The sequence below is a fragment of the Urocampus carinirostris genome, unplaced genomic scaffold (assembly GCF_059441175.1).
Source record: "Urocampus carinirostris isolate Australia breed hairy pipefish unplaced genomic scaffold, RoL_Ucar_1.0 HiC_scaffold_63, whole genome shotgun sequence".
In the NCBI taxonomy this organism is placed as follows: domain Eukaryota; kingdom Metazoa; phylum Chordata; class Actinopteri; order Syngnathiformes; family Syngnathidae; genus Urocampus; species Urocampus carinirostris.
This window is the reverse complement of record NW_028283170.1, coordinates 73379-92772: the sequence shown is the minus strand read 5'-3', so window position 1 is coordinate 92772 and position 19394 is coordinate 73379. Positions and strand designations below refer to the sequence as shown.

The 19394-nt window shown below is 46.4% G+C and overlaps 11 non-coding genes across 11 annotated transcripts; all 11 read right to left on the bottom strand.

Moving 5' to 3' along the window:
* Window positions 1-233: 233 nt before the first annotated feature.
* trnae-uuc (transfer RNA glutamic acid (anticodon UUC)) lies at window positions 234-305 on the bottom strand. Its single transcript has one exon. It is a non-coding gene; the product is annotated as a tRNA-Glu (tRNA).
* A 2289-nt stretch (window positions 306-2594) lies between these two features.
* On the bottom strand, window positions 2595-2666 carry trnae-uuc (transfer RNA glutamic acid (anticodon UUC)). Its single transcript has one exon. It is a non-coding gene; the product is annotated as a tRNA-Glu (tRNA).
* A 1141-nt stretch (window positions 2667-3807) lies between these two features.
* trnae-uuc (transfer RNA glutamic acid (anticodon UUC)) lies at window positions 3808-3879 on the bottom strand. The gene has a single exon. It is a non-coding gene; the product is annotated as a tRNA-Glu (tRNA).
* Window positions 3880-5660: 1781 nt separating this feature from the next.
* trnae-uuc (transfer RNA glutamic acid (anticodon UUC)) lies at window positions 5661-5732 on the bottom strand. The gene has a single exon. It is a non-coding gene; the product is annotated as a tRNA-Glu (tRNA).
* A 2026-nt stretch (window positions 5733-7758) lies between these two features.
* On the bottom strand, window positions 7759-7830 carry trnae-uuc (transfer RNA glutamic acid (anticodon UUC)). Its single transcript has one exon. It is a non-coding gene; the product is annotated as a tRNA-Glu (tRNA).
* Window positions 7831-9263: 1433 nt separating this feature from the next.
* On the bottom strand, window positions 9264-9335 carry trnae-uuc (transfer RNA glutamic acid (anticodon UUC)). The gene has a single exon. It is a non-coding gene; the product is annotated as a tRNA-Glu (tRNA).
* A 1445-nt stretch (window positions 9336-10780) lies between these two features.
* trnae-uuc (transfer RNA glutamic acid (anticodon UUC)) lies at window positions 10781-10852 on the bottom strand. Its single transcript has one exon. It is a non-coding gene; the product is annotated as a tRNA-Glu (tRNA).
* A 2389-nt stretch (window positions 10853-13241) lies between these two features.
* Window positions 13242-13313, bottom strand: trnae-uuc (transfer RNA glutamic acid (anticodon UUC)). The gene has a single exon. It is a non-coding gene; the product is annotated as a tRNA-Glu (tRNA).
* Window positions 13314-15730: 2417 nt separating this feature from the next.
* On the bottom strand, window positions 15731-15802 carry trnae-uuc (transfer RNA glutamic acid (anticodon UUC)). The gene has a single exon. It is a non-coding gene; the product is annotated as a tRNA-Glu (tRNA).
* A 1929-nt stretch (window positions 15803-17731) lies between these two features.
* trnae-uuc (transfer RNA glutamic acid (anticodon UUC)) lies at window positions 17732-17803 on the bottom strand. Its single transcript has one exon. It is a non-coding gene; the product is annotated as a tRNA-Glu (tRNA).
* A 1153-nt stretch (window positions 17804-18956) lies between these two features.
* Window positions 18957-19028, bottom strand: trnae-uuc (transfer RNA glutamic acid (anticodon UUC)). Its single transcript has one exon. It is a non-coding gene; the product is annotated as a tRNA-Glu (tRNA).
* Window positions 19029-19394: the final 366 nt, after the last annotated feature.

The window sequence follows — 19394 nt, the reverse complement described above, 5'->3', positions numbered from 1 at the left end:
TGTCTGTCTGTCTGTCTGTCTGTCTGTCTGTCTGTCTGTCTGTCTGTCTGTCTGTCTGTCTGTCTGTCTGTCTGTCTGTCTGTCTGTCTGTCTGTCTGTCTGTCTGTCTGTCTGTCTGTCTGTCTGTCTGTCTGTCTGTCTGTCTGTCTGTCTGTCTGTCTGTCTGTCTGTCTGTCTGTCTGTCTGTCTGTCTGTCTGTCTGTCTGTCTGTCTGTCTGTCTGTCAGTCATAGTTTCCCTGACTGGGAATCGAACCCAGGCCACAGCAGTGAAAGTGCTGGATCCTAGCCACTAGACCACCAAGGACTTTAATAGAAAAAAGTTGACTGTCGTCAAACCCATTCTAGAAAAAGGAACCTCTTTCAATTTTCTTTCCAATTCCTCAAAAGGAATTTTCTATCTGCGTGTAACAGTTTCCCTGACCTGGAATCGAACCCGGGCCACAGCAGTGAGAGTGCTGGATCCTAGCCACTAGACCACCAAGGACTTTAATAGAAAAAAGTTGACTGTCGTCAAACCCATTCTAGAAAAAGGAACCTCTTTCAATTTTCTTTCCAATTCCTCAAAAGGAATTTTCTATCTGCGTGTAACAGTTTCCCTGACCTGGAATCGAACCCGGGCCACAGCAGTGAGAGTGCTGGATCCTAGCCACTAGACCACCAAGGACTTTACTAGAAAAAAGTTGACTGTCGTCAAACCCATTCTAGAAAAAGGAACCTCTTTCAATTTTCTTTCCAATTCCTCAAAAGGAATTTTCTATCTGCGTGTAACAGTTTCCCTGGAATCGAACCCGGGCCACAGCAGTGAAAGTGCTGGATCCTAGCCACTAGACCACCAAGGACTTAACTAGAAAAAAGTTGACTGTCGTCAAACCCATTCTAGAAAAAGGAACCTCTTTCAATTTTCTTTCCAATTCCTCAAAAGGAATTTTCTATCTGCGTGTAACAGTTTCCCTGGAATCGAACCCGGGCCACAGCAGTGAAAGTGCTGGATCCTAGCCACTAGACCACCAAGGACTTTACTAGAAAAAAGTTGACTGTCGTCAAACCCAATCTAGAAAAGGAACCTCTTTCAATGCTTTCTCCAATAAGAATTTTCTGTCTTTCCGTCTATTATAATATCCCTGACCGGGAATCGAACCCGGGCCACAGCAGTGAGAGTGCTGGATCCTAGCCACTAGTCCATCAGGGACCGAACAGGACAAAAGTTGACTGTCGGAAAACCCATTCTAGAAAAAGGAACCTCTTTCAATTTTCTTTCCAATTCCTCAAAAGGAATTGTCTGTCTGTCTGTCTGTCTGTCTGTCTGTCTGTCTGTCTGTCTGTCTGTCTGTCTGTCTGTCTGTCTGTCTGTCTGTCTGTCTGTCTGTCTGTCTGTCTGTCTGTCTGTCTGTCTGTCTGTCTGTCTGTCTGTCTGTCTGTCTGTCTGTCTGTCTGTCTGTCTGTCTGTCTGTCTGTCTGTCTGTCTGTCTGTCTGTCTGTCTGTCTGTCTGTCTGTCTGTCTGTCTGTCTGTCTGTCTGTCTGTCTGTCTGTCTGTCTGTCTGTCTGTCTGTCTGTCTGTCTGTCTGTCTGTCTGTCTGTCTGTCTGTCTGTCTGTCTGTCTGTCTGTCTGTCTGTCTGTCTGTCTGTCTGTCTGTCTGTCTGTCTGTCTGTCTGTCTGTCTGTCTGTCTGTCTGTCTGTCTGTCTGTCTGTCTGTCTGTCTGTCTGTCTGTCTGTCTGTCTGTCTGTCTGTCTGTCTGTCTGTCTGTCTGTCTGTCTGTCTGTCTGTCTGTCTGTCTGTCTGTCTGTCTGTCTGTCTGTCTGTCTGTCTGTCTGTCTGTCTGTCTGTCTGTCTGTCTGTCTGTCTGTCTGTCTGTCTGTCTGTCTGTCTGTCTGTCTGTCTGTCTGTCTGTCTGTCTGTCTGTCTGTCTGTCTGTCTGTCTGTCTGTCTGTCTGTCTGTCTGTCTGTCTGTCTGTCTGTCTGTCTGTCTGTCTGTCTGTCTGTCTGTCTGTCTGTCTGTCTGTCTGTCTGTCTGTCTGTCTGTCTGTCTGTCTGTCTGTCTGTCTGTCTGTCTGTCTGTCTGTCTGTCTGTCTGTCTGTCTGTCTGTCTGTCTGTCTGTCTGTCTGTCTGTCTGTCTGTCTGTCTGTCTGTCTGTCTGTCTGTCTGTCTGTCTGTCTGTCTGTCTGTCTGTCTGTCTGTCTGTCTGTCTGTCTGTCTGTCTGTCTGTCTGTCTGTCTGTCTGTCTGTCTGTCTGTCTGTCTGTCTGTCTGTCTGTCTGTCTGTCTGTCTGTCTGTCTGTCTGTCTGTCTGTCTGTCTGTCTGTCTGTCTGTCTGTCTGTCTGTCTGTCTGTCTGTCTGTCTGTCTGTCTGTCTGTCTGTCTGTCTGTCTGTCTGTCTGTCTGTCTGTCTGTCTGTCTGTCTGTCTGTCTGTCTGTCTGTCTGTCTGTCTGTCTGTCTGTCTGTCTGTCTGTCTGTCTGTCTGTCTGTCTGTCTGTCTGTCTGTCTGTCTGTCTGTCTGTCTGTCTGTCTGTCTGTCTGTCTGTCTGTCTGTCTGTCTGTCTGTCTGTCTGTCTGTCTGTCTGTCTGTCTGTCTGTCTGTCTGTCTGTCATAGTTTCCCTGACTGGGAATCGAACCCAGGCCACAGCAGTGAAAGTGCTGGATCCTAGCCACTAGACCACCAAGGACTTTAATAGAAAAAAGTTGACTGTCGTCAAACCCATTCTAGAAAAAGGAACCTCTTTCAATTTTCTTTCCAATTCCTCAAAAGGAATTTTCTATCTGCGTGTAACAGTTTCCCTGACCTGGAATCGAACCCGGGCCACAGCAGTGAGAGTGCTGGATCCTAGCCACTAGACCACCAAGGACTTTAATAGAAAAAAGTTGACTGTCGTCAAACCCATTCTAGAAAAAGGAACCTCTTTCAATTTTCTTTCCAATTCCTCAAAAGGAATTTTCTATCTGCGTGTAACAGTTTCCCTGACCTGGAATCGAACCCGGGCCACAGCAGTGAGAGTGCTGGATCCTAGCCACTAGACCACCAAGGACTTTACTAGAAAAAAGTTGACTGTCGTCAAACCCATTCTAGAAAAAGGAACCTCTTTCAATTTTCTTTCCAATTCCTCAAAAGGAATTTTCTATCTGCGTGTAACAGTTTCCCTGGAATCGAACCCGGGCCACAGCAGTGAAAGTGCTGGATCCTAGCCACTAGACCACCAAGGACTTAACTAGAAAAAAGTTGACTGTCGTCAAACCCATTCTAGAAAAAGGAACCTCTTTCAATTTTCTTTCCAATTCCTCAAAAGGAATTTTCTATCTGCGTGTAACAGTTTCCCTGGAATCGAACCCGGGCCACAGCAGTGAAAGTGCTGGATCCTAGCCACTAGACCACCAAGGACTTTACTAGAAAAAAGTTGACTGTCGTCAAACCCAATCTAGAAAAGGAACCTCTTTCAATGCTTTCTCCAATAAGAATTTTCTGTCTTTCCGTCTATTATAATATCCCTGACCGGGAATCGAACCCGGGCCACAGCAGTGAGAGTGCTGGATCCTAGCCACTAGTCCATCAGGGACCGAACAGGACAAAAGTTGACTGTCGGAAAACCCATTCTAGAAAAAGGAACCTCTTTCAATTTTCTTTCCAATTCCTCAAAAGGAATTGTCTGTCTGTCTGTCTGTCTGTCTGTCTGTCTGTCTGTCTGTCTGTCTGTCTGTCTGTCTGTCTGTCTGTCTGTCTGTCTGTCTGTCTGTCTGTCTGTCTGTCTGTCTGTCTGTCTGTCTGTCTGTCTGTCTGTCTGTCTGTCTGTCTGTCTGTCTGTCTGTCATAGTTTCCCTGACTGGGAATCGAACCCAGGCCACAGCAGTGAAAGTGCTGGATCCTAGCCACTAGACCACCAAGGACTTTAATAGAAAAAAGTTGACTGTCGTCAAACCCATTCTAGAAAAAGGAACCTCTTTCAATTTTCTTTCCAATTCCTCAAAAGGAATTTTCTATCTGCGTGTAACAGTTTCCCTGACCTGGAATCGAACCCGGGCCACAGCAGTGAGAGTGCTGGATCCTAGCCACTAGACCACCAAGGACTTTAATAGAAAAAAGTTGACTGTCGTCAAACCCATTCTAGAAAAAGGAACCTCTTTCAATTTTCTTTCCAATTCCTCAAAAGGAATTTTCTATCTGCGTGTAACAGTTTCCCTGACCTGGAATCGAACCCGGGCCACAGCAGTGAGAGTGCTGGATCCTAGCCACTAGACCACCAAGGACTTTACTAGAAAAAAGTTGACTGTCGTCAAACCCATTCTAGAAAAAGGAACCTCTTTCAATTTTCTTTCCAATTCCTCAAAAGGAATTTTCTATCTGCGTGTAACAGTTTCCCTGGAATCGAACCCGGGCCACAGCAGTGAAAGTGCTGGATCCTAGCCACTAGACCACCAAGGACTTAACTAGAAAAAAGTTGACTGTCGTCAAACCCATTCTAGAAAAAGGAACCTCTTTCAATTTTCTTTCCAATTCCTCAAAAGGAATTTTCTATCTGCGTGTAACAGTTTCCCTGGAATCGAACCCGGGCCACAGCAGTGAAAGTGCTGGATCCTAGCCACTAGACCACCAAGGACTTTACTAGAAAAAAGTTGACTGTCGTCAAACCCAATCTAGAAAAGGAACCTCTTTCAATGCTTTCTCCAATAAGAATTTTCTGTCTTTCCGTCTATTATAATATCCCTGACCGGGAATCGAACCCGGGCCACAGCAGTGAGAGTGCTGGATCCTAGCCACTAGTCCATCAGGGACCGAACAGGACAAAAGTTGACTGTCGGAAAACCCATTCTAGAAAAAGGAACCTCTTTCAATTTTCTTTCCAATTCCTCAAAAGGAATTGTCTGTCTGTCTGTCTGTCTGTCTGTCTGTCTGTCTGTCTGTCTGTCTGTCTGTCTGTCTGTCTGTCTGTCTGTCTGTCTGTCTGTCTGTCTGTCTGTCTGTCTGTCTGTCTGTCTGTCTGTCTGTCTGTCTGTCTGTCTGTCTGTCTGTCTGTCTGTCTGTCTGTCTGTCTGTCTGTCTGTCTGTCTGTCTGTCTGTCTGTCTGTCTGTCTGTCTGTCTGTCTGTCTGTCTGTCTGTCTGTCTGTCTGTCTGTCTGTCTGTCTGTCTGTCTGTCTGTCTGTCTGTCTGTCTGTCTGTCTGTCTGTCTGTCTGTCTGTCTGTCTGTCTGTCTGTCTGTCTGTCTGTCTGTCTGTCTGTCTGTCTGTCTGTCTGTCTGTCTGTCTGTCTGTCTGTCTGTCTGTCTGTCTGTCTGTCTGTCTGTCTGTCTGTCTGTCTGTCTGTCTGTCTGTCTGTCTGTCTGTCTGTCTGTCTGTCTGTCTGTCTGTCTGTCTGTCTGTCTGTCTGTCTGTCTGTCTGTCTGTCTGTCTGTCTGTCTGTCTGTCTGTCTGTCTGTCTGTCTGTCTGTCTGTCTGTCTGTCTGTCTGTCTGTCTGTCTGTCTGTCTGTCTGTCTGTCTGTCTGTCTGTCTGTCTGTCTGTCTGTCTGTCTGTCTGTCTGTCTGTCTGTCTGTCTGTCTGTCTGTCTGTCTGTCTGTCTGTCTGTCTGTCTGTCTGTCTGTCTGTCTGTCTGTCTGTCTGTCTGTCTGTCTGTCTGTCTGTCTGTCTGTCTGTCTGTCTGTCTGTCTGTCTGTCTGTCTGTCTGTCATAGTTTCCCTGACTGGGAATCGAACCCAGGCCACAGCAGTGAAAGTGCTGGATCCTAGCCACTAGACCACCAAGGACTTTAATAGAAAAAAAGTTGACTGTCGTCAAACCCATTCTAGAAAAAGGAACCTCTTTCAATTTTCTTTCCAATTCCTCAAAAGGAATTTTCTATCTGCGTGTAACAGTTTCCCTGACCTGGAATCGAACCCGGGCCACAGCAGTGAGAGTGCTGGATCCTAGCCACTAGACCACCAAGGACTTTAATAGAAAAAAGTTGACTGTCGTCAAACCCATTCTAGAAAAAGGAACCTCTTTCAATTTTCTTTCCAATTCCTCAAAAGGAATTTTCTATCTGCGTGTAACAGTTTCCCTGACCTGGAATCGAACCCGGGCCACAGCAGTGAGAGTGCTGGATCCTAGCCACTAGACCACCAAGGACTTTACTAGAAAAAAGTTGACTGTCGTCAAACCCATTCTAGAAAAAGGAACCTCTTTCAATTTTCTTTCCAATTCCTCAAAAGGAATTTTCTATCTGCGTGTAACAGTTTCCCTGGAATCGAACCCGGGCCACAGCAGTGAAAGTGCTGGATCCTAGCCACTAGACCACCAAGGACTTAACTAGAAAAAAGTTGACTGTCGTCAAACCCATTCTAGAAAAAGGAACCTCTTTCAATTTTCTTTCCAATTCCTCAAAAGGAATTTTCTATCTGCGTGTAACAGTTTCCCTGGAATCGAACCCGGGCCACAGCAGTGAAAGTGCTGGATCCTAGCCACTAGACCACCAAGGACTTTACTAGAAAAAAGTTGACTGTCGTCAAACCCAATCTAGAAAAGGAACCTCTTTCAATGCTTTCTCCAATAAGAATTTTCTGTCTTTCCGTCTATTATAATATCCCTGACCGGGAATCGAACCCGGGCCACAGCAGTGAGAGTGCTGGATCCTAGCCACTAGTCCATCAGGGACCGAACAGGACAAAAGTTGACTGTCGGAAAACCCATTCTAGAAAAAGGAACCTCTTTCAATTTTCTTTCCAATTCCTCAAAAGGAATTGTCTGTCTGTCTGTCTGTCTGTCTGTCTGTCTGTCTGTCTGTCTGTCTGTCTGTCTGTCTGTCTGTCTGTCTGTCTGTCTGTCTGTCTGTCTGTCTGTCTGTCTGTCTGTCTGTCTGTCTGTCTGTCTGTCTGTCTGTCTGTCTGTCTGTCTGTCTGTCTGTCTGTCTGTCTGTCTGTCTGTCTGTCTGTCTGTCTGTCTGTCTGTCTGTCTGTCTGTCTGTCTGTCTGTCTGTCTGTCTGTCTGTCTGTCTGTCTGTCTGTCTGTCTGTCTGTCTGTCTGTCTGTCTGTCTGTCTGTCTGTCTGTCTGTCTGTCTGTCTGTCTGTCTGTCTGTCTGTCTGTCTGTCTGTCTGTCTGTCTGTCTGTCTGTCTGTCTGTCTGTCTGTCTGTCTGTCTGTCTGTCTGTCTGTCTGTCTGTCTGTCTGTCTGTCTGTCTGTCTGTCTGTCTGTCTGTCTGTCTGTCTGTCTGTCTGTCTGTCTGTCTGTCTGTCTGTCTGTCTGTCTGTCTGTCTGTCTGTCTGTCTGTCTGTCTGTCTGTCTGTCTGTCTGTCTGTCTGTCTGTCTGTCTGTCTGTCTGTCTGTCTGTCTGTCTGTCTGTCTGTCTGTCTGTCTGTCTGTCTGTCTGTCTGTCTGTCTGTCTGTCTGTCTGTCTGTCTGTCTGTCTGTCTGTCTGTCTGTCTGTCTGTCTGTCTGTCTGTCTGTCTGTCTGTCTGTCTGTCTGTCTGTCTGTCTGTCTGTCTGTCTGTCTGTCTGTCTGTCTGTCTGTCTGTCTGTCTGTCTGTCTGTCTGTCTGTCTGTCTGTCTGTCTGTCTGTCTGTCTGTCTGTCTGTCTGTCTGTCTGTCTGTCTGTCTGTCTGTCTGTCTGTCTGTCTGTCTGTCTGTCTGTCTGTCTGTCTGTCTGTCTGTCTGTCTGTCTGTCTGTCTGTCTGTCTGTCTGTCTGTCTGTCTGTCTGTCTGTCTGTCTGTCTGTCTGTCTGTCTGTCTGTCTGTCTGTCTGTCTGTCTGTCTGTCTGTCTGTCTGTCTGTCTGTCTGTCTGTCTGTCAGTCATAGTTTCCCTGACTGGGAATCGAACCCAGGCCACAGCAGTGAAAGTGCTGGATCCTAGCCACTAGACCACCAAGGACTTTAATAGAAAAAAGTTGACTGTCGTCAAACCCATTCTAGAAAAAGGAACCTCTTTCAATTTTCTTTCCAATTCCTCAAAAGGAATTTTCTATCTGCGTGTAACAGTTTCCCTGACCTGGAATCGAACCCGGGCCACAGCAGTGAGAGTGCTGGATCCTAGCCACTAGACCACCAAGGACTTTAATAGAAAAAAGTTGACTGTCGTCAAACCCATTCTAGAAAAAGGAACCTCTTTCAATTTTCTTTCCAATTCCTCAAAAGGAATTTTCTATCTGCGTGTAACAGTTTCCCTGACCTGGAATCGAACCCGGGCCACAGCAGTGAGAGTGCTGGATCCTAGCCACTAGACCACCAAGGACTTTACTAGAAAAAAGTTGACTGTCGTCAAACCCATTCTAGAAAAAGGAACCTCTTTCAATTTTCTTTCCAATTCCTCAAAAGGAATTTTCTATCTGCGTGTAACAGTTTCCCTGGAATCGAACCCGGGCCACAGCAGTGAAAGTGCTGGATCCTAGCCACTAGACCACCAAGGACTTAACTAGAAAAAAGTTGACTGTCGTCAAACCCATTCTAGAAAAAGGAACCTCTTTCAATTTTCTTTCCAATTCCTCAAAAGGAATTTTCTATCTGCGTGTAACAGTTTCCCTGGAATCGAACCCGGGCCACAGCAGTGAAAGTGCTGGATCCTAGCCACTAGACCACCAAGGACTTTACTAGAAAAAAGTTGACTGTCGTCAAACCCAATCTAGAAAAGGAACCTCTTTCAATGCTTTCTCCAATAAGAATTTTCTGTCTTTCCGTCTATTATAATATCCCTGACCGGGAATCGAACCCGGGCCACAGCAGTGAGAGTGCTGGATCCTAGCCACTAGTCCATCAGGGACCGAACAGGACAAAAGTTGACTGTCGGAAAACCCATTCTAGAAAAAGGAACCTCTTTCAATTTTCTTTCCAATTCCTCAAAAGGAATTGTCTGTCTGTCTGTCTGTCTGTCTGTCTGTCTGTCTGTCTGTCTGTCTGTCTGTCTGTCTGTCTGTCTGTCTGTCTGTCTGTCTGTCTGTCTGTCTGTCTGTCTGTCTGTCTGTCTGTCTGTCTGTCTGTCTGTCTGTCTGTCTGTCTGTCTGTCTGTCTGTCTGTCTGTCTGTCTGTCTGTCTGTCTGTCTGTCTGTCTGTCTGTCTGTCTGTCTGTCTGTCTGTCTGTCTGTCTGTCTGTCTGTCTGTCTGTCTGTCTGTCTGTCTGTCTGTCTGTCTGTCTGTCTGTCTGTCTGTCTGTCTGTCTGTCTGTCTGTCTGTCTGTCTGTCTGTCTGTCTGTCTGTCTGTCTGTCTGTCTGTCTGTCTGTCTGTCTGTCTGTCTGTCTGTCTGTCTGTCTGTCTGTCTGTCTGTCTGTCTGTCTGTCTGTCTGTCTGTCTGTCTGTCTGTCTGTCATAGTTTCCCTGACTGGGAATCGAACCCAGGCCACAGCAGTGAAAGTGCTGGATCCTAGCCACTAGACCACCAAGGACTTTAATAGAAAAAAGTTGACTGTCGTCAAACCCATTCTAGAAAAAGGAACCTCTTTCAATTTTCTTTCCAATTCCTCAAAAGGAATTTTCTATCTGCGTGTAACAGTTTCCCTGACCTGGAATCGAACCCGGGCCACAGCAGTGAGAGTGCTGGATCCTAGCCACTAGACCACCAAGGACTTTAATAGAAAAAAGTTGACTGTCGTCAAACCCATTCTAGAAAAAGGAACCTCTTTCAATTTTCTTTCCAATTCCTCAAAAGGAATTTTCTATCTGCGTGTAACAGTTTCCCTGACCTGGAATCGAACCCGGGCCACAGCAGTGAGAGTGCTGGATCCTAGCCACTAGACCACCAAGGACTTTACTAGAAAAAAGTTGACTGTCGTCAAACCCATTCTAGAAAAAGGAACCTCTTTCAATTTTCTTTCCAATTCCTCAAAAGGAATTTTCTATCTGCGTGTAACAGTTTCCCTGGAATCGAACCCGGGCCACAGCAGTGAAAGTGCTGGATCCTAGCCACTAGACCACCAAGGACTTAACTAGAAAAAAGTTGACTGTCGTCAAACCCATTCTAGAAAAAGGAACCTCTTTCAATTTTCTTTCCAATTCCTCAAAAGGAATTTTCTATCTGCGTGTAACAGTTTCCCTGGAATCGAACCCGGGCCACAGCAGTGAAAGTGCTGGATCCTAGCCACTAGACCACCAAGGACTTTACTAGAAAAAAGTTGACTGTCGTCAAACCCAATCTAGAAAAGGAACCTCTTTCAATGCTTTCTCCAATAAGAATTTTCTGTCTTTCCGTCTATTATAATATCCCTGACCGGGAATCGAACCCGGGCCACAGCAGTGAGAGTGCTGGATCCTAGCCACTAGTCCATCAGGGACCGAACAGGACAAAAGTTGACTGTCGGAAAACCCATTCTAGAAAAAGGAACCTCTTTCAATTTTCTTTCCAATTCCTCAAAAGGAATTGTCTGTCTGTCTGTCTGTCTGTCTGTCTGTCTGTCTGTCTGTCTGTCTGTCTGTCTGTCTGTCTGTCTGTCTGTCTGTCTGTCTGTCTGTCTGTCTGTCTGTCTGTCTGTCTGTCTGTCTGTCTGTCTGTCTGTCTGTCTGTCTGTCTGTCTGTCTGTCTGTCTGTCTGTCTGTCTGTCTGTCTGTCTGTCTGTCTGTCTGTCTGTCTGTCTGTCTGTCTGTCTGTCTGTCTGTCTGTCTGTCTGTCTGTCTGTCTGTCTGTCTGTCTGTCTGTCTGTCTGTCTGTCTGTCTGTCTGTCTGTCTGTCTGTCTGTCTGTCTGTCTGTCTGTCTGTCTGTCTGTCTGTCTGTCTGTCTGTCTGTCTGTCTGTCTGTCTGTCTGTCTGTCTGTCTGTCTGTCTGTCTGTCTGTCTGTCTGTCTGTCTGTCTGTCTGTCTGTCTGTCTGTCTGTCTGTCTGTCTGTCAGTCATAGTTTCCCTGACTGGGAATCGAACCCAGGCCACAGCAGTGAAAGTGCTGGATCCTAGCCACTAGACCACCAAGGACTTTAATAGAAAAAAGTTGACTGTCGTCAAACCCATTCTAGAAAAAGGAACCTCTTTCAATTTTCTTTCCAATTCCTCAAAAGGAATTTTCTATCTGCGTGTAACAGTTTCCCTGACCTGGAATCGAACCCGGGCCACAGCAGTGAGAGTGCTGGATCCTAGCCACTAGACCACCAAGGACTTTAATAGAAAAAAGTTGACTGTCGTCAAACCCATTCTAGAAAAAGGAACCTCTTTCAATTTTCTTTCCAATTCCTCAAAAGGAATTTTCTATCTGCGTGTAACAGTTTCCCTGACCTGGAATCGAACCCGGGCCACAGCAGTGAGAGTGCTGGATCCTAGCCACTAGACCACCAAGGACTTTACTAGAAAAAAGTTGACTGTCGTCAAACCCATTCTAGAAAAAGGAACCTCTTTCAATTTTCTTTCCAATTCCTCAAAAGGAATTTTCTATCTGCGTGTAACAGTTTCCCTGGAATCGAACCCGGGCCACAGCAGTGAAAGTGCTGGATCCTAGCCACTAGACCACCAAGGACTTAACTAGAAAAAAGTTGACTGTCGTCAAACCCATTCTAGAAAAAGGAACCTCTTTCAATTTTCTTTCCAATTCCTCAAAAGGAATTTTCTATCTGCGTGTAACAGTTTCCCTGGAATCGAACCCGGGCCACAGCAGTGAAAGTGCTGGATCCTAGCCACTAGACCACCAAGGACTTTACTAGAAAAAAGTTGACTGTCGTCAAACCCAATCTAGAAAAGGAACCTCTTTCAATGCTTTCTCCAATAAGAATTTTCTGTCTTTCCGTCTATTATAATATCCCTGACCGGGAATCGAACCCGGGCCACAGCAGTGAGAGTGCTGGATCCTAGCCACTAGTCCATCAGGGACCGAACAGGACAAAAGTTGACTGTCGGAAAACCCATTCTAGAAAAAGGAACCTCTTTCAATTTTCTTTCCAATTCCTCAAAAGGAATTGTCTGTCTGTCTGTCTGTCTGTCTGTCTGTCTGTCTGTCTGTCTGTCTGTCTGTCTGTCTGTCTGTCTGTCTGTCTGTCTGTCTGTCTGTCTGTCTGTCTGTCTGTCTGTCTGTCTGTCTGTCTGTCTGTCTGTCTGTCTGTCTGTCTGTCTGTCTGTCTGTCTGTCTGTCTGTCTGTCTGTCTGTCTGTCTGTCTGTCTGTCTGTCTGTCTGTCTGTCTGTCTGTCTGTCTGTCTGTCTGTCTGTCTGTCTGTCTGTCTGTCTGTCTGTCTGTCTGTCTGTCTGTCTGTCTGTCTGTCTGTCTGTCTGTCTGTCTGTCTGTCTGTCTGTCTGTCTGTCTGTCTGTCTGTCTGTCTGTCTGTCTGTCTGTCTGTCTGTCTGTCTGTCTGTCTGTCTGTCTGTCTGTCTGTCTGTCTGTCTGTCTGTCTGTCTGTCTGTCTGTCTGTCTGTCTGTCTGTCTGTCTGTCTGTCTGTCTGTCTGTCTGTCTGTCTGTCTGTCTGTCTGTCTGTCTGTCTGTCTGTCTGTCTGTCTGTCTGTCTGTCTGTCTGTCTGTCTGTCTGTCTGTCTGTCTGTCTGTCTGTCTGTCTGTCTGTCTGTCTGTCTGTCTGTCTGTCTGTCTGTCTGTCTGTCTGTCTGTCTGTCTGTCTGTCTGTCTGTCTGTCTGTCTGTCTGTCTGTCTGTCTGTCTGTCTGTCTGTCTGTCTGTCTGTCTGTCTGTCTGTCTGTCTGTCTGTCTGTCTGTCTGTCTGTCTGTCTGTCTGTCTGTCTGTCTGTCTGTCTGTCTGTCTGTCTGTCTGTCTGTCTGTCTGTCTGTCTGTCTGTCTGTCTGTCTGTCTGTCTGTCTGTCTGTCTGTCTGTCTGTCTGTCTGTCTGTCTGTCTGTCTGTCTGTCTGTCTGTCTGTCTGTCTGTCTGTCTGTCTGTCTGTCTGTCTGTCTGTCTGTCTGTCTGTCTGTCTGTCTGTCTGTCTGTCTGTCTGTCTGTCTGTCTGTCTGTCTGTCTGTCTGTCTGTCTGTCTGTCTGTCTGTCTGTCTGTCTGTCTGTCTGTCTGTCTGTCTGTCTGTCTGTCTGTCTGTCTGTCTGTCTGTCTGTCTGTCTGTCTGTCTGTCTGTCTGTCTGTCTGTCTGTCTGTCTGTCTGTCTGTCTGTCTGTCTGTCTGTCTGTCTGTCTGTCTGTCTGTCTGTCTGTCTGTCTGTCTGTCTGTCTGTCTGTCTGTCTGTCTGTCTGTCTGTCTGTCTGTCTGTCTGTCTGTCTGTCTGTCTGTCTGTCTGTCTGTCTGTCTGTCTGTCTGTCTGTCTGTCTGTCTGTCTGTCTGTCTGTCTGTCTGTCTGTCTGTCTGTCTGTCTGTCTGTCTGTCTGTCTGTCTGTCTGTCTGTCTGTCTGTCTGTCTGTCTGTCTGTCTGTCTGTCAGTCATAGTTTCCCTGACTGGGAATCGAACCCAGGCCACAGCAGTGAAAGTGCTGGATCCTAGCCACTAGACCACCAAGGACTTTAATAGAAAAAAGTTGACTGTCGTCAAACCCATTCTAGAAAAAGGAACCTCTTTCAATTTTCTTTCCAATTCCTCAAAAGGAATTTTCTATCTGCGTGTAACAGTTTCCCTGACCTGGAATCGAACCCGGGCCACAGCAGTGAGAGTGCTGGATCCTAGCCACTAGACCACCAAGGACTTTAATAGAAAAAAGTTGACTGTCGTCAAACCCATTCTAGAAAAAGGAACCTCTTTCAATTTTCTTTCCAATTCCTCAAAAGGAATTTTCTATCTGCGTGTAACAGTTTCCCTGACCTGGAATCGAACCCGGGCCACAGCAGTGAGAGTGCTGGATCCTAGCCACTAGACCACCAAGGACTTTACTAGAAAAAAGTTGACTGTCGTCAAACCCATTCTAGAAAAAGGAACCTCTTTCAATTTTCTTTCCAATTCCTCAAAAGGAATTTTCTATCTGCGTGTAACAGTTTCCCTGGAATCGAACCCGGGCCACAGCAGTGAAAGTGCTGGATCCTAGCCACTAGACCACCAAGGACTTAACTAGAAAAAAGTTGACTGTCGTCAAACCCATTCTAGAAAAAGGAACCTCTTTCAATTTTCTTTCCAATTCCTCAAAAGGAATTTTCTATCTGCGTGTAACAGTTTCCCTGGAATCGAACCCGGGCCACAGCAGTGAAAGTGCTGGATCCTAGCCACTAGACCACCAAGGACTTTACTAGAAAAAAGTTGACTGTCGTCAAACCCAATCTAGAAAAGGAACCTCTTTCAATGCTTTCTCCAATAAGAATTTTCTGTCTTTCCGTCTATTATAATATCCCTGACCGGGAATCGAACCCGGGCCACAGCAGTGAGAGTGCTGGATCCTAGCCACTAGTCCATCAGGGACCGAACAGGACAAAAGTTGACTGTCGGAAAACCCATTCTAGAAAAAGGAACCTCTTTCAATTTTCTTTCCAATTCCTCAAAAGGAATTGTCTGTCTGTCTGTCTGTCTGTCTGTCTGTCTGTCTGTCTGTCTGTCTGTCTGTCTGTCTGTCTGTCTGTCTGTCTGTCTGTCTGTCTGTCTGTCTGTCTGTCTGTCTGTCTGTCTGTCTGTCTGTCTGTCTGTCTGTCTGTCTGTCTGTCTGTCTGTCTGTCTGTCTGTCTGTCTGTCTGTCTGTCTGTCTGTCTGTCTGTCTGTCTGTCTGTCTGTCTGTCTGTCTGTCTGTCTGTCTGTCTGTCTGTCTGTCTGTCTGTCTGTCTGTCTGTCTGTCTGTCTGTCTGTCTGTCTGTCTGTCTGTCTGTCTGTCTGTCTGTCTGTCTGTCTGTCTGTCTGTCTGTCTGTCTGTCTGTCTGTCTGTCTGTCTGTCTGTCTGTCTGTCTGTCTGTCTGTCTGTCTGTCTGTCTGTCTGTCTGTCTGTCTGTCTGTCTGTCTGTCTGTCTGTCTGTCTGTCTGTCTGTCTGTCTGTCTGTCTGTCTGTCTGTCTGTCTGTCTGTCTGTCTGTCTGTCTGTCTGTCTGTCTGTCTGTCTGTCTGTCTGTCTGTCTGTCTGTCTGTCTGTCTGTCTGTCTGTCTGTCTGTCTGTCTGTCTGTCTGTCTGTCTGTCTGTCTGTCTGTCTGTCTGTCTGTCTGTCTGTCTGTCTGTCTGTCTGTCTGTCTGTCTGTCTGTCTGTCTGTCTGTCTGTCTGTCTGTCTGTCTGTCTGTCTGTCTGTCTGTCTGTCTGTCTGTCTGTCTGTCTGTCTGTCTGTCTGTCTGTCTGTCTGTCTGTCTGTCTGTCTGTCTGTCTGTCTGTCTGTCTGTCTGTCTGTCTGTCTGTCTGTCTGTCTGTCTGTCTGTCTGTCTGTCTGTCTGTCTGTCTGTCTGTCTGTCTGTCTGTCTGTCTGTCTGTCTGTCTGTCTGTCTGTCTGTCTGTCTGTCTGTCTGTCTGTCTGTCTGTCTGTCTGTCTGTCTGTCTGTCTGTCTGTCTGTCTGTCTGTCTGTCTGTCTGTCTGTCTGTCTGTCTGTCTGTCTGTCTGTCTGTCTGTCTGTCTGTCTGTCTGTCTGTCTGTCTGTCTGTCTGTCTGTCTGTCTGTCTGTCTGTCTGTCTGTCTGTCTGTCTGTCTGTCTGTCTGTCTGTCTGTCTGTCTGTCTGTCTGTCTGTCTGTCTGTCTGTCTGTCTGTCTGTCTGTCTGTCTGTCTGTCTGTCTGTCTGTCTGTCTGTCTGTCTGTCTGTCTGTCTGTCTGTCTGTCTGTCTGTCTGTCTGTCTGTCTGTCTGTCTGTCTGTCTGTCTGTCTGTCTGTCTGTCTGTCTGTCTGTCTGTCTGTCTGTCTGTCTGTCTGTCTGTCTGTCTGTCTGTCTGTCTGTCTGTCTGTCTGTCTGTCTGTCTGTCTGTCTGTCTGTCTGTCTGTCTGTCTGTCTGTCTGTCTGTCTGTCTGTCTGTCTGTCTGTCTGTCATAGTTTCCCTGACTGGGAATCGAACCCAGGCCACAGCAGTGAAAGTGCTGGATCCTAGCCACTAGACCACCAAGGACTTTAATAGAAAAAAGTTGACTGTCGTCAAACCCATTCTAGAAAAAGGAACCTCTTTCAATTTTCTTTCCAATTCCTCAAAAGGAATTTTCTATCTGCGTGTAACAGTTTCCCTGACCTGGAATCGAACCCGGGCCACAGCAGTGAGAGTGCTGGATCCTAGCCACTAGACCACCAAGGACTTTAATAGAAAAAAGTTGACTGTCGTCAAACCCATTCTAGAAAAAGGAACCTCTTTCAATTTTCTTTCCAATTCCTCAAAAGGAATTTTCTATCTGCGTGTAACAGTTTCCCTGACCTGGAATCGAACCCGGGCCACAGCAGTGAGAGTGCTGGATCCTAGCCACTAGACCACCAAGGACTTTACTAGAAAAAAGTTGACTGTCGTCAAACCCATTCTAGAAAAAGGAACCTCTTTCAATTTTCTTTCCAATTCCTCAAAAGGAATTTTCTATCTGCGTGTAACAGTTTCCCTGGAATCGAACCCGGGCCACAGCAGTGAAAGTGCTGGATCCTAGCCACTAGACCACCAAGGACTTAACTAGAAAAAAGTTGACTGTCGTCAAACCCATTCTAGAAAAAGGAACCTCTTTCAATTTTCTTTCCAATTCCTCAAAAGGAATTTTCTATCTGCGTGTAACAGTTTCCCTGGAATCGAACCCGGGCCACAGCAGTGAAAGTGCTGGATCCTAGCCACTAGACCACCAAGGACTTTACTAGAAAAAAGTTGACTGTCGTCAAACCCAATCTAGAAAAGGAACCTCTTTCAATGCTTTCTCCAATAAGAATTTTCTGTCTTTCCGTCTATTATAATATCCCTGACCGGGAATCGAACCCGGGCCACAGCAGTGAGAGTGCTGGATCCTAGCCACTAGTCCATCAGGGACCGAACAGGACAAAAGTTGACTGTCGGAAAACCCATTCTAGAAAAAGGAACCTCTTTCAATTTTCTTTCCAATTCCTCAAAAGGAATTGTCTGTCTGTCTGTCTGTCTGTCTGTCTGTCTGTCTGTCTGTCTGTCTGTCTGTCTGTCTGTCTGTCTGTCTGTCTGTCTGTCTGTCTGTCTGTCTGTCTGTCTGTCTGTCTGTCTGTCTGTCTGTCTGTCTGTCTGTCTGTCTGTCTGTCTGTCTGTCTGTCTGTCTGTCTGTCTGTCTGTCTGTCTGTCTGTCTGTCTGTCTGTCTGTCTGTCTGTCTGTCTGTCTGTCTGTCTGTCTGTCTGTCTGTCTGTCTGTCTGTCTGTCTGTCTGTCTGTCTGTCTGTCTGTCTGTCTGTCTGTCTGTCTGTCTGTCTGTCTGTCTGTCTGTCTGTCTGTCTGTCTGTCTGTCTGTCTGTCTGTCTGTCTGTCTGTCTGTCTGTCTGTCTGTCTGTCTGTCTGTCTGTCTGTCTGTCTGTCTGTCTGTCTGTCTGTCTGTCTGTCTGTCTGTCTGTCTGTCTGTCTGTCTGTCTGTCTGTCTGTCTGTCTGTCTGTCTGTCTGTCTGTCTGTCTGTCTGTCTGTCTGTCTGTCTGTCTGTCTGTCTGTCTGTCTGTCTGTCTGTCTGTCTGTCTGTCTGTCTGTCTGTCTGTCTGTCTGTCTGTCTGTCTGTCTGTCTGTCTGTCTGTCTGTCTGTCTGTCTGTCTGTCTGTCTGTCTGTCTGTCTGTCTGTCTGTCTGTCTGTCTGTCTGTCTGTCTGTCTGTCTGTCTGTCTGTCTGTCTGTCTGTCTGTCTGTCTGTCTGTCTGTCTGTCTGTCTGTCTGTCTGTCTGTCTGTCTGTCTGTCTGTCTGTCTGTCTGTCTGTCTGTCTGTCTGTCTGTCTGTCTGTCTGTCTGTCTGTCTGTCTGTCTGTCTGTCTGTCTGTCTGTCTGTCTGTCTGTCTGTCTGTCTGTCTGTCTGTCTGTCTGTCTGTCTGTCTGTCTGTCTGTCTGTCTGTCTGTCTGTCTGTCTGTCATAGTTTCCCTGACTGGGAATCGAACCCAGGCCACAGCAGTGAAAGTGCTGGATCCTAGCCACTAGACCACCAAGGACTTTAATAGAAAAAAGTTGACTGTCGTCAAACCCATTCTAGAAAAAGGAACCTCTTTCAATTTTCTTTCCAATTCCTCAAAAGGAATTTTCTATCTGCGTGTAACAGTTTCCCTGACCTGGAATCGAACCCGGGCCACAGCAGTGAGAGTGCTGGATCCTAGCCACTAGACCACCAAGGACTTTAATAGAAAAAAGTTGACTGTCGTCAAACCCATTCTAGAAAAAGGAACCTCTTTCAATTTTCTTTCCAATTCCTCAAAAGGAATTTTCTATCTGCGTGTAACAGTTTCCCTGACCTGGAATCGAACCCGGGCCACAGCAGTGAGAGTGCTGGATCCTAGCCACTAGACCACCAAGGACTTTACTAGAAAAAAGTTGACTGTCGTCAAACCCATTCTAGAAAAAGGAACCTCTTTCAATTTTCTTTCCAATTCCTCAAAAGGAATTTTCTATCTGCGTGTAACAGTTTCCCTGGAATCGAACCCGGGCCACAGCAGTGAAAGTGCTGGATCCTAGCCACTAGACCACCAAGGACTTAACTAGAAAAAAGTTGACTGTCGTCAAACCCATTCTAGAAAAAGGAACCTCTTTCAATTTTCTTTCCAATTCCTCAAAAGGAATTTTCTATCTGCGTGTAACAGTTTCCCTGGAATCGAACCCGGGCCACAGCAGTGAAAGTGCTGGATCCTAGCCACTAGACCACCAAGGACTTTACTAGAAAAAAGTTGACTGTCGTCAAACCCAATCTAGAAAAGGAACCTCTTTCAATGCTTTCTCCAATAAGAATTTTCTGTCTTTCCGTCTATTATAATATCCCTGACCGGGAATCGAACCCGGGCCACAGCAGTGAGAGTGCTGGATCCTAGCCACTAGTCCATCAGGGACCGAACAGGACAAAAGTTGACTGTCGGAAAACCCATTCTAGAAAAAGGAACCTCTTTCAATTTTCTTTCCAATTCCTCAAAAGGAATTGTCTGTCTGTCTGTCTGTCTGTCTGTCTGTCTGTCTGTCTGTCTGTCTGTCTGTCTGTCTGTCTGTCTGTCTGTCTGTCTGTCTGTCTGTCTGTCTGTCTGTCTGTCTGTCTGTCTGTCTGTCTGTCTGTCTGTCTGTCTGTCTGTCTGTCTGTCTGTCTGTCTGTCTGTCTGTCATAGTTTCCCTGACTGGGAATCGAACCCAGGCCACAGCAGTGAAAGTGCTGGATCCTAGCCACTAGACCACCAAGGACTTTACTAGAAAAAAGTTGACTGTCGTCAAACCCAATCTAGAAAAGGAACCTCTTTCAATGCTTTCTCCAATAAGAATTTTCTGTCTTTCCGTCTATTATAATATCCCTGACCGGGAATCGAACCCGGGCCACAGCAGTGAGAGTGCTGGATCCTAGCCACTAGTCCATCAGGGACCGAACAGGACAAAAGTTGACTGTCGGAAAACCCATTCTAGAAAAAGGAACCTCTTTCAATTTTCTTTCCAATTCCTCAAAAGGAATTGTCTGTCTGTCTGTCTGTCTGTCTGTCTGTCTGTCTGTCTGTCTGTCTGTCTGTCTGTCTGTCTGTCTGTCTGTCTGTCTGTCTGTCTGTCTGTCTGTCTGTC